Below are 9,053 nucleotides of genomic sequence, written 5' to 3'. Positions count from 1 at the left end.
GCCTTCAACAATTTTTGGCAAGTGGAGACATTCTCCTCAGTCCATTTTAGATCTGGCAGCAAAAGACGCATATTACTAGTCAGTCAGCAACTGCCTACACCAGATGTTTTCCTTGAGCATGAGCGTTGACGCTCCATTTGGCCTTTTCAGAATTGTAATGCAAAAGGAGCAGAAATAGCCCAGGAGGCAGCATGGCCCAAGCCAAAACAAGACACACACACAAAAAACAAATTATACACACACACACACACACACACACACACACACACACACACACACAAAACCCTGGCCTAGGACTTGTAGAAATTGAAACTTAGCTATAGCTTTGCCATTGAAAGAGTCCGTGGCCTTGAGTCTATTTCCCCATCTGTTGGGAGATAAAAACCCTTGGCAAAGCTTTGGCTGGTCACAAAGACCCCAGGAATTATAGTTCTTCCCAGCTTGGGAGAAGACAAAGCTTATATAAGATCAGAATTGGAGGGCAGGGTTTTTTTTTTTTTTGGCCCCACATACACTGGGATTTGAAGGGCTCTTGAAAGGAGATTAGAAGAGAAAGGTGGCAGGTGGTCTTCATGGCTGTGACAGCAGGTGGCTGTGACATTTGCAGTTCCCCTCTTGAAGACCATGATAGATGCCCCATAAATGGACGGAGTTTGTGTTTGACTGTGTTCTTATTCCAAGCATCCCCTCTAAAAATAATGAGGGATTTCACAGAGAAATGGAGGGGTGGATTTGTGGGGAAAAGATGGTGGGGAGGGAGAGGTTCCATGAAAATGTGAGCTCCTGGAAAGAAAGGCACTCAACCAGATTGATTAAAGAAATGATTCCTTGCTATGATTTATAGCCAAGATGCAAATTCAGCTGATGTTTGCCTCAGCAAAGAGAAGCAGCAATAAATAGCTTGCTTTCTGAATGATTTTCCCACCACAGTTGAACCCTTCATATTTGGCTTCCAGGCACTTTGGCGAAGGGTTAGAAGAGAAGACAATTTTCTGTTTCTTCTAAAGAAAAAACCCTTCACTTCCCAGCCTGTCAGTGACAGCTGTCAAAAAATCCTTTGGTGAACTCTGGACTTAGAAATAATGGGACAATCTGAGTAAAGTTATCTGGTGAATCATTTCCTGATGTGCTATGAAGCTGCAAAGTTCATTGGAATATCAACCAAAGAGCAAGAATATTGCTCATCTCTCAGTCGTAATAAACACAACTTTTCTGAATCCTGTTAGACTACCCCTCCACTGCCTTCGAGAACACAGGGTCACTTCCGCACTACAGTGAGGCACTGTGTGTGAGGAGTACAAAGAAAACCAATTACCTTGAAGTATAGCCATAAAAACATAAAAAACCCTAAATTTTTAGAACCCCTTTCTAAAATTTATCTCTAAGAACTGAGCTGAAGCCTACTGGGATCTAATTTAATTTATATTCTTTGAGGTTAATTTGCAGGAGGTTTAATTCATAGTAAGTCTTTGGGTGACTTTGACTGATTTATATCTACAATGTTGTCCTGACAACATTTTGGGGTTCCTTTCTGAGTTTCGGGATGGTTTGAAGGAACTAAAAGATAGAATGAGTAGTTATCTAGTTTGCCTAGGTAATGGCAGTCAAGATTGGTCTCAATGTATCTATCATCTTATTGTTATTTAGTCATACCTGACTTCATACTCCCATTTGGGGTTTTCTTGGCAAAGATACCAGAGTGGTTTGCCATTTACTTCTCTAGCTCATTTTACAGATGAGGAAATTGAGGTAAACAGAATTAAATGACTTACCCAGGGTCACATAGCTAGTAAATTGTCTGAGGCCAGATTTTAACTCAGGTCTTCCTGGTTCCAGGCCCAGTGTTCTATCCACTGCAATACCTTTAGATGCAAACCATGCTCATAAAAATAACTGCCTCCTTCTTCCCAGAGAAAGTTGAAACTGTCCAATATGAAATCCCTCCCTTCATTCCTCCAAGAATCTGCTTCAAAAAGCATTTATTAACTGCTTTCTCTATGCAAGGCACTTGAGATACAAATACAAAAATAATTGTCTACGCCCATAGGGAGCTTATAGACTGTCCTGGGAGACAACATACAGAGACGTATGTGTATAAACAGAATAAACAATAATGAAACATTTGTATAGCGCCATAAGATTTGCCAAGTATTTTACATATGTTAGCTAATTTGATCCTCACAACAACTCAGTGAGTTCAGTGCTATTATTATTTTACAGGTAAGGAAACTATTGTATAGGTAGTGAAGTGACTGGCCATGGGTCACACAGATAGGGAGAATCCAAAGCAGAATTCAAACTCAAGTCCTACACTCCATTCACGGTGCCACCTAGTTGCCTACAATACAAAAATAACAAATAAACCAAAAAACAAAAAACAAAAAAACCGTCCAATCCCCTCCCCCTAACCAAGGTAGTTTAGAGAGGGAGAGCATTAGGAGAGGATAAAAATGACTCCTTGTAGAAGGTGAACTCTTGATTTGATTCCTGAAAAAAGTAAGGGAGGTGATATGGAAAGAGGCTCCAGATATGGTGTTCAGCGGGTGAAGAACAGCAAATAGGACAGGTTAGCTAGATCTAAGAATACAGGAAAGGGAGTAATGTGTAATAACGCTGGAAAGGGGTTTGGGATGAGTTTTAAAAGCCAAAGGATTTTATATTTGATCCTAGAAGGAGACACAAGAGGTTTTTGAGAAAGGGAGTGAGGTTGTCAGACTTAAGCTTTAGGAAAATCACTTTGGCATCTGGGTAGTAGATTTGAAAAGAGAAGAGGCTTGTTGCAGGGAAACAGTTGAGAGACTACTGTAAAAGTACAGATGAAACTTGGGTCTTCTCCCAAGCTTAATGCCAGGTTCTGCTGCTGCCATTGCATCCCTGAAACAAGACGTTGAAGGTCAGAGTCAATGGATTTGGCCGTATCAGGCGCCCGGTGACCAAGGCTGCGTTCACCTCAAGTGCAGTAGACATCATGGCCATCAGTGACTCCTTCATTGATCTCAGCTACATGGTTTATATGCTTCAATATGATTCTACCCATGGCAAGTTCAAGGGCACTGTCAAATATGAGAATGGAAAGTTGGTGATCAATGGAAAAGCCATTACCATCTTCCAGGAGCGGGATCCCACCAATATTAAATGAGGAGATGCTACAGCTGAGCATGCTGTAGAGTCCACTGGAATGCAAAAGACTGGGGCTCACTTGAAGAGTGGAGCCAAGCCAGTCATCATCTCTGCCTCTTCTGGTGATGACCCAATGTTTGTGATGGGAGTGAACCATGAGAAATGTGATAATTCCCTTAAGATTGTCAGTAATGCCTCCTGCACTATCAACTGATTGGCCCCCTTGACCAAGGTCATTCATGACAACTTTGGCATTGTGGAAGGACTCATTGCTACAGTCCATGCCATTACTGCTACCCAGAAGGCAGTAGATGGCCCTTTTGGCAACCTGTGATGGGCATGGAGCTGTTCAAAACACCATCCCTGCTTCCGCTGGTGCTGTTAGGGCTATAGGCAAGGTCATACCTGAGCTGAATGGGAAGCTCACAGGCATGGCCTTCCATATTCCTACTCCTAGTGTAATCTATTGTAGATCTGACCTGTTGCCTAGAGAAACCTGTCAAATACGATGATATCAAGAAAGTGGTGAAGCAAGCATCACAGTGACCCTTGAACAGCATCTTGGACCAGGTTGTATCTCTTCTACCGCTCTTCTACATTTGATGCCGGCTCTGGTATTTCTCTCAATGACTATGTTGTCAAGCTCATTTCCCGGTATGACAATGAGTATGATTATAGCAACCATGTAGTAGACCTCATGGTCTACATGGCCTTCAAGGAGTAAAGTGGAAAGCCATGGACCTTCATCACCAGCCAAAAAAGGAGATCCATCACTGGTGAGCCTATGTTCCTAACTTATGTTCCTATACTGGGGATCTCATGTCTCATTCACATCCTTGTCCCAAAACACCCCTGTGGTAATGGGGAGAAGCCTAAAGTTCTATATTGTGTACCATCAATAAAGTCATCACATTCAATGCAGAAAAAGTACAGGTGAAAAGTCATGAAGGCTTGAACTAAGACTGTGGCTGTGGAAATGAGAAGGGAGTAGAGAGGCAAGAGCTATTGTGGAGGTAGAAATAATGTGATATGGCAGTTGATTAGATATGTGAGGTAAGGAGTCAAACATTACACTGAGGTTGTGACCAGGGAGGCTGGAAGGGTGGTTTTGCCCTCAAAAGAAACATAGAAGTTTAGAAGGGAGGACCATTTTGGGAAAAAGAAAAGAGTTCTGTTTTGGGTATGTTGAGTTTGAGATGCCTATGGGACATCCCGTGTGAGATGTGCAGTCGGTGATATAAGACTGGAGTTGAGAACAGACCATGAGACTGGTAGAAAAACATTGGGTTTATTTGTGTAGAGATAATAACTAAACTTGTAGCAGTGAATGAGGTCATAAAGTGAGAGAGTATAGAAAGAAAAGGTGGGTGGCTCAGCCTTAGGATAAACACACATTTCAGGGGAACACGGTGTGGTAAGGCTGATGAGCCAGCAAAGGAGACTGAGAAGAAATAGTCAGATAGGTAGGAGGAAACTTAGGAGAGAGCAGTGTCACAAAAAGAATATGTGTGTGTGTGTGTGTGTGTGTGTGTGTGTGTGTGTGTGTGTGTGTGTGTGTGCGTGTGTGTGTGTGTGTGTGTGAAATGCTGTTGAGAGGTCAAGAAGAAAGATTGAGAATTCCCTAACTTTAGGGAAAGCAATTCTGTCTAGCGACAGACTCAGCAACTATATTTCAAAGGGTCATAGAAAAAGAGTTATCTTTATTCCTCCCCAAGGCTTCCCCCTTGTTCCCCTTCCCGCCTGCCTCCTCCAAGCTCCTTGTTTCAGGAATCACTCCTGCTATCTCAAACATGTTTAAGCTCTCCTTCACTGGCTCCTTCTCTGTTTATATTCTAATGGGGAAGACAACATGTAAATAAATAAGTACAAATGATAAACTGGCTTTTATCTGCTTACATATGTGCTTAGACATCTCCATTCTTAACACACACACACACACACAAACCTTTCTTTGGCCTTTCTACGCCAATCAGGTACGCTCTCTCCTCTTCATTACTGAACTTTCCCCCAAATTGCCTGTATCTAATGCTTATAGCTCCTTTCTTCCTAAGCACTGTGTCCTTAGTCCTTTGCAATCGGATTTCTAAACTCACTTCTTTACTGAAATAGCTCTCTTAAAGGTCACCAATGACCTCTGAACAAATCAAATAACCTTTTCTCAGTCCTCATCTCCTTTGTGGGATACTTTGCTTTCTGGGAGTATGCTCAGGAGACAAAAGAACAGAGGGAAAAGCTTGATTTGAAACTTTTGGAGGACTATATTATTGCTACTGAGGCAGATTGGTATTAAGATCAGGGCCCTTTATGCTGGTCAGTTGGTTTCAAAGTATCTTAAGTTTAAAATAATCTCCTATTTATTTCTATAGAGGTAAGTAAAAGTTCTTTGGAGGGTCAGTCCAACTTCTTCCCAAGACTTGGCAGGCTGAGAGCAGAAGTGGAGCAAACAGATATTGGGGTTGCCCAGAGTGAGGGTTTGACTTGCCAAGCATGGTGGTGTAAGTGAGAAACACCAAATAATTGGCCACAAGGATCCAGTTCAGTAAGGAGTCAAAAGGATCCAGAATGGGGCTCAGGGACTGGGAGAAGTTGAAAGGGTCTAGAAATTATACTGAGAAAAGCATGTCCGCTAAGTATAAAGGATTAGGAAATTCAGTACTTACCATCCAAAATTTTACTCACCCCATTTCAAAACTTCAAGTTTCCACTATTTCCTCAGTGTGATCATTCCCTCCACAGAAAAAGAGGCAAAATTTCTGTGCTTTGGTTCACCATTTACAACTTCTAGTGTTCATTGCCAGTTTTATTTGGTGGGAAATCCTCTGATGATGGACATCCCTGAAATTTGCTAGGCCCTTACTTAAAATCCTTACTTGAAACAGGCACATGTTTGAATGCCTTACATCTTGGGAGGGCCCTACCAGAGCTCAGCAGTTAATTCAGTAGCATTCGTTAAGTGCTTACTCTATGCCAGGCACCAAGCTAAAGATTTTTCTGCTCATCTTGTCTTTGAGAACCCAGGGCCCCCTTCACACCACAAAGAATAGGAATGGGTCTTTAGTGGATCAAGAAACCCAGTAAGAGAAACAAATTTATGAGATATGTAAAGAAAGAATTATCTTGCTAACTGTCCAATTCAGCGATTAGATTCATTTTTACTATGTTCTTTTATGATTTAAGTTCATGTATTTGCACATGTACACATACTTCAAAAAAGCCATGATTTCATCAGTTTGGGACCTTCCTTCATAGATGTAGACTCTATGCCTTCGTTGGTGGACTTTGTGAATTCGTGACTCAAAGCATCTGTGTCCAACCTGTAGAAGGGCTTCTTAATCAAGACTGTTTGCCTACATGTATACATTCCTGGTTTGTACTTAAGGTATTTCTAGGTTGGTTGGACCTTCCAGAGACTTTACAGAGCTCTATTGGCAATGCACTGAAGAACCCAGAGTTTTCTCTATACATCACAGAAGGATTTATGTAAAGGATATTGTTCTTTTATTTAAATCTGAAACCAAACAGAAAAGACCTGTGGAATTTCAATATGATTTTAAATTCTTTTGTCATTTTTTTTAACATTACCTTCCACTGATACAGACATTAAAATGGGTTAGTAAATCCTTGTAAAAATTTATGGCCTTTATGAATGGATGTTTTTAATATTTTCAATTGTTGATTTATAGGAGAATTTCTTGTAGGCATGAATTGTCTGTTTAATATTAAAAAGATTCATGCAGAGAGCCATCTGTTATGTGATCAAGCATGGAAATTCTTTACCCAGCTTTACGTCAAGAGGAGCTTGAATGTTGGTCAAGCTTTAAATATCCTTAAGCTTGGTTTCTATTTAGAATGGAAAGGTGAATGACTTGGATGCAGGAAATGATGTCTTTTTAAATATTCAGTTGCCATGTTGGAGAAATCTTTGGCCAGGTCATGGCTTTAAAGTTATTATTCCTTAAATTTGTCTCATTACTCTGTCCCAATGATCACAAAACATTGCTCTGAGGAAAAGAAGATGTGAGTAATTATGTATTTATTTTGCTTTAGCATTATCTTTGCCTACTATTGCAATTAAGTCACTGCAGTTCTCCAAATCAGTGTTCCATCCTTTACATGCCAAGATGATGTTAGATGCCACCACCAAGCAAACCTGTACTTTGACTAGAATTTTTTTTTTTGCCTTGGTATTGGCAATGAAAATGAGAGTGATCTATGGGCAACTCTCTCCTTCTGTGCCTCTTTGCTGAGGTAAGATATCTTTTCTGGTTCAATAGTAAAGTCTATGATCATGAAATACGGTGAAATTAATCTATTTGGGGGGGTGTCAAACTTGAATTTGCCTCATAATATCCCCCACCCAACCTTTCTAATTAACAGATTAAGTGATGGAGGATATAAAACCACTTTTTAAATATTTTTAAAGAATATAGCAAACACGAATTTAACTAGTGTTAACATTAACTACTGTTAAACATTAATTTAACTACTGTTATTATAAATGTGAGATTTATATCAAATGACCAATGAGTAAACATGATATTAGAAAAAGATACAGACATTCTTATCATTAATAAAATGAGAAAACAAAAGGAAATTGCTGATGAATGTAAGGGTCACTCATAGTTCACTTTGGAAAGACAAAGAAAGGCATAGAATTGGTTTCATGTACTGTATCTGAAAGTAATAAGAAACATGAGATACTGGGCTATTTGGTCCTGGTTTGTGATGAGTATGAGCAAAAAGAGCACCATGGAGATAACTGTAGCTTATGTACTAAAGTCTGTTGAATGGGATGAAGAAAGAGAAAGAAAAGTTGTACAAAAAAACCTGACAACTCCCTCCTGTGGTAGAGGGAGTTTCTGAGTTGGAGTTCCCAATACTAGTAAAGTCATAGGGCTGGTGTGCCAAATTCCCAAAGAATTTGCTTTTCTTTGGCTTGCTAAATTTTTCCATTGATCTGAATTGTTCACACTTGACAGTATTTTGTGATCTTGGCTCTGAGAAATGAAATATGATTTATAAAATTCAAATACTTATAAAATAGAAACATACTTGCAACTGCTAGCAATCACTAAGAATAAGGATAACAGCCCTCATTTATATGGTGGGTGCTTCAATGTTATAAGTCATTTCCCTCACAAGAGACGTAGGACATAGGTAGTGCCAGTCCCATTATTCCTGTTTTACAGATGAACCTAAGGCTTAAAGAGTTTGAATGATTTGCTGAGGGTCACCTAACTGGTAAACATCAGAGATGTGACTTGAACTCAGATCATCTAACTTCAGGGCCAGGGCTCTTTCCACTATACCATGAAAGAACTCAGAATTTGTCTTAGCCATCAACCACTAAGTCCCTTTGTTAGGCAAAGATAAATAGCAGCTGAGGGAGGCATCTGTGTAGTCAAAGTTCATTTATCAGATATCTTGGAGGAGGGTGGTAGAAAATGAAGCAATATCAATCTCGCTAAACTTCACAATACAAACAAGCTTAACTAAGCCAGATCATCATGAAAACATTTCGAGATAAAAGTAGAAGTGGGACAATAAGCACAAGCAAACTAGAACAGATGAGTTAGTTCTTTGGGTTGGCTGTGGGCAGCTAGGTGGTGCAGTGGATAGAGCACTGGGCTTGGAATCAGGAAGACTCATCTTTCTGAGTTCAAATCTGACCTCAGGCATTTACTAGCTGTGTGATGCTGGGCAAGCCACTTCACCCTGTTTGCCTCAGTTTCCTCAGCTGTAAAATAAGCTGGAGAAGGAAATGGTAAACCGCTCCAGTATCTTTGCCAAGAAAACCCCAAATGGAGTCACGTAGAGTCAGACACAGCTGGACAACAACAATGCAGTCTAATTGGTGACAATAATGGAAGTGCCATGCTTGTACTTTACCATCTCAGTATCCAACATAGTATGTGAAGAAGTGCAGAAGAAAA

General features: G+C 40.3%; 1 pseudogene; it reads left to right on the top strand.

Annotated features, from left to right (window-relative positions):
• Positions 1-2,953: 2,953 nt before the first annotated feature.
• On the top strand, positions 2,954-3,844 carry LOC110221651 (glyceraldehyde-3-phosphate dehydrogenase pseudogene; annotated as a pseudogene).
• Positions 3,845-9,053: the final 5,209 nt, after the last annotated feature.

Source organism: Phascolarctos cinereus, unplaced genomic scaffold (genome assembly GCF_003287225.1).
Source record: "Phascolarctos cinereus isolate Bilbo 61053 unplaced genomic scaffold, phaCin_HiC Scaffold_4;HRSCAF=312, whole genome shotgun sequence".
NCBI classification, from domain to species: Eukaryota; Metazoa; Chordata; class Mammalia; order Diprotodontia; family Phascolarctidae; genus Phascolarctos; species Phascolarctos cinereus.
This window is presented reverse-complemented; position numbering and strand designations above follow the sequence as displayed.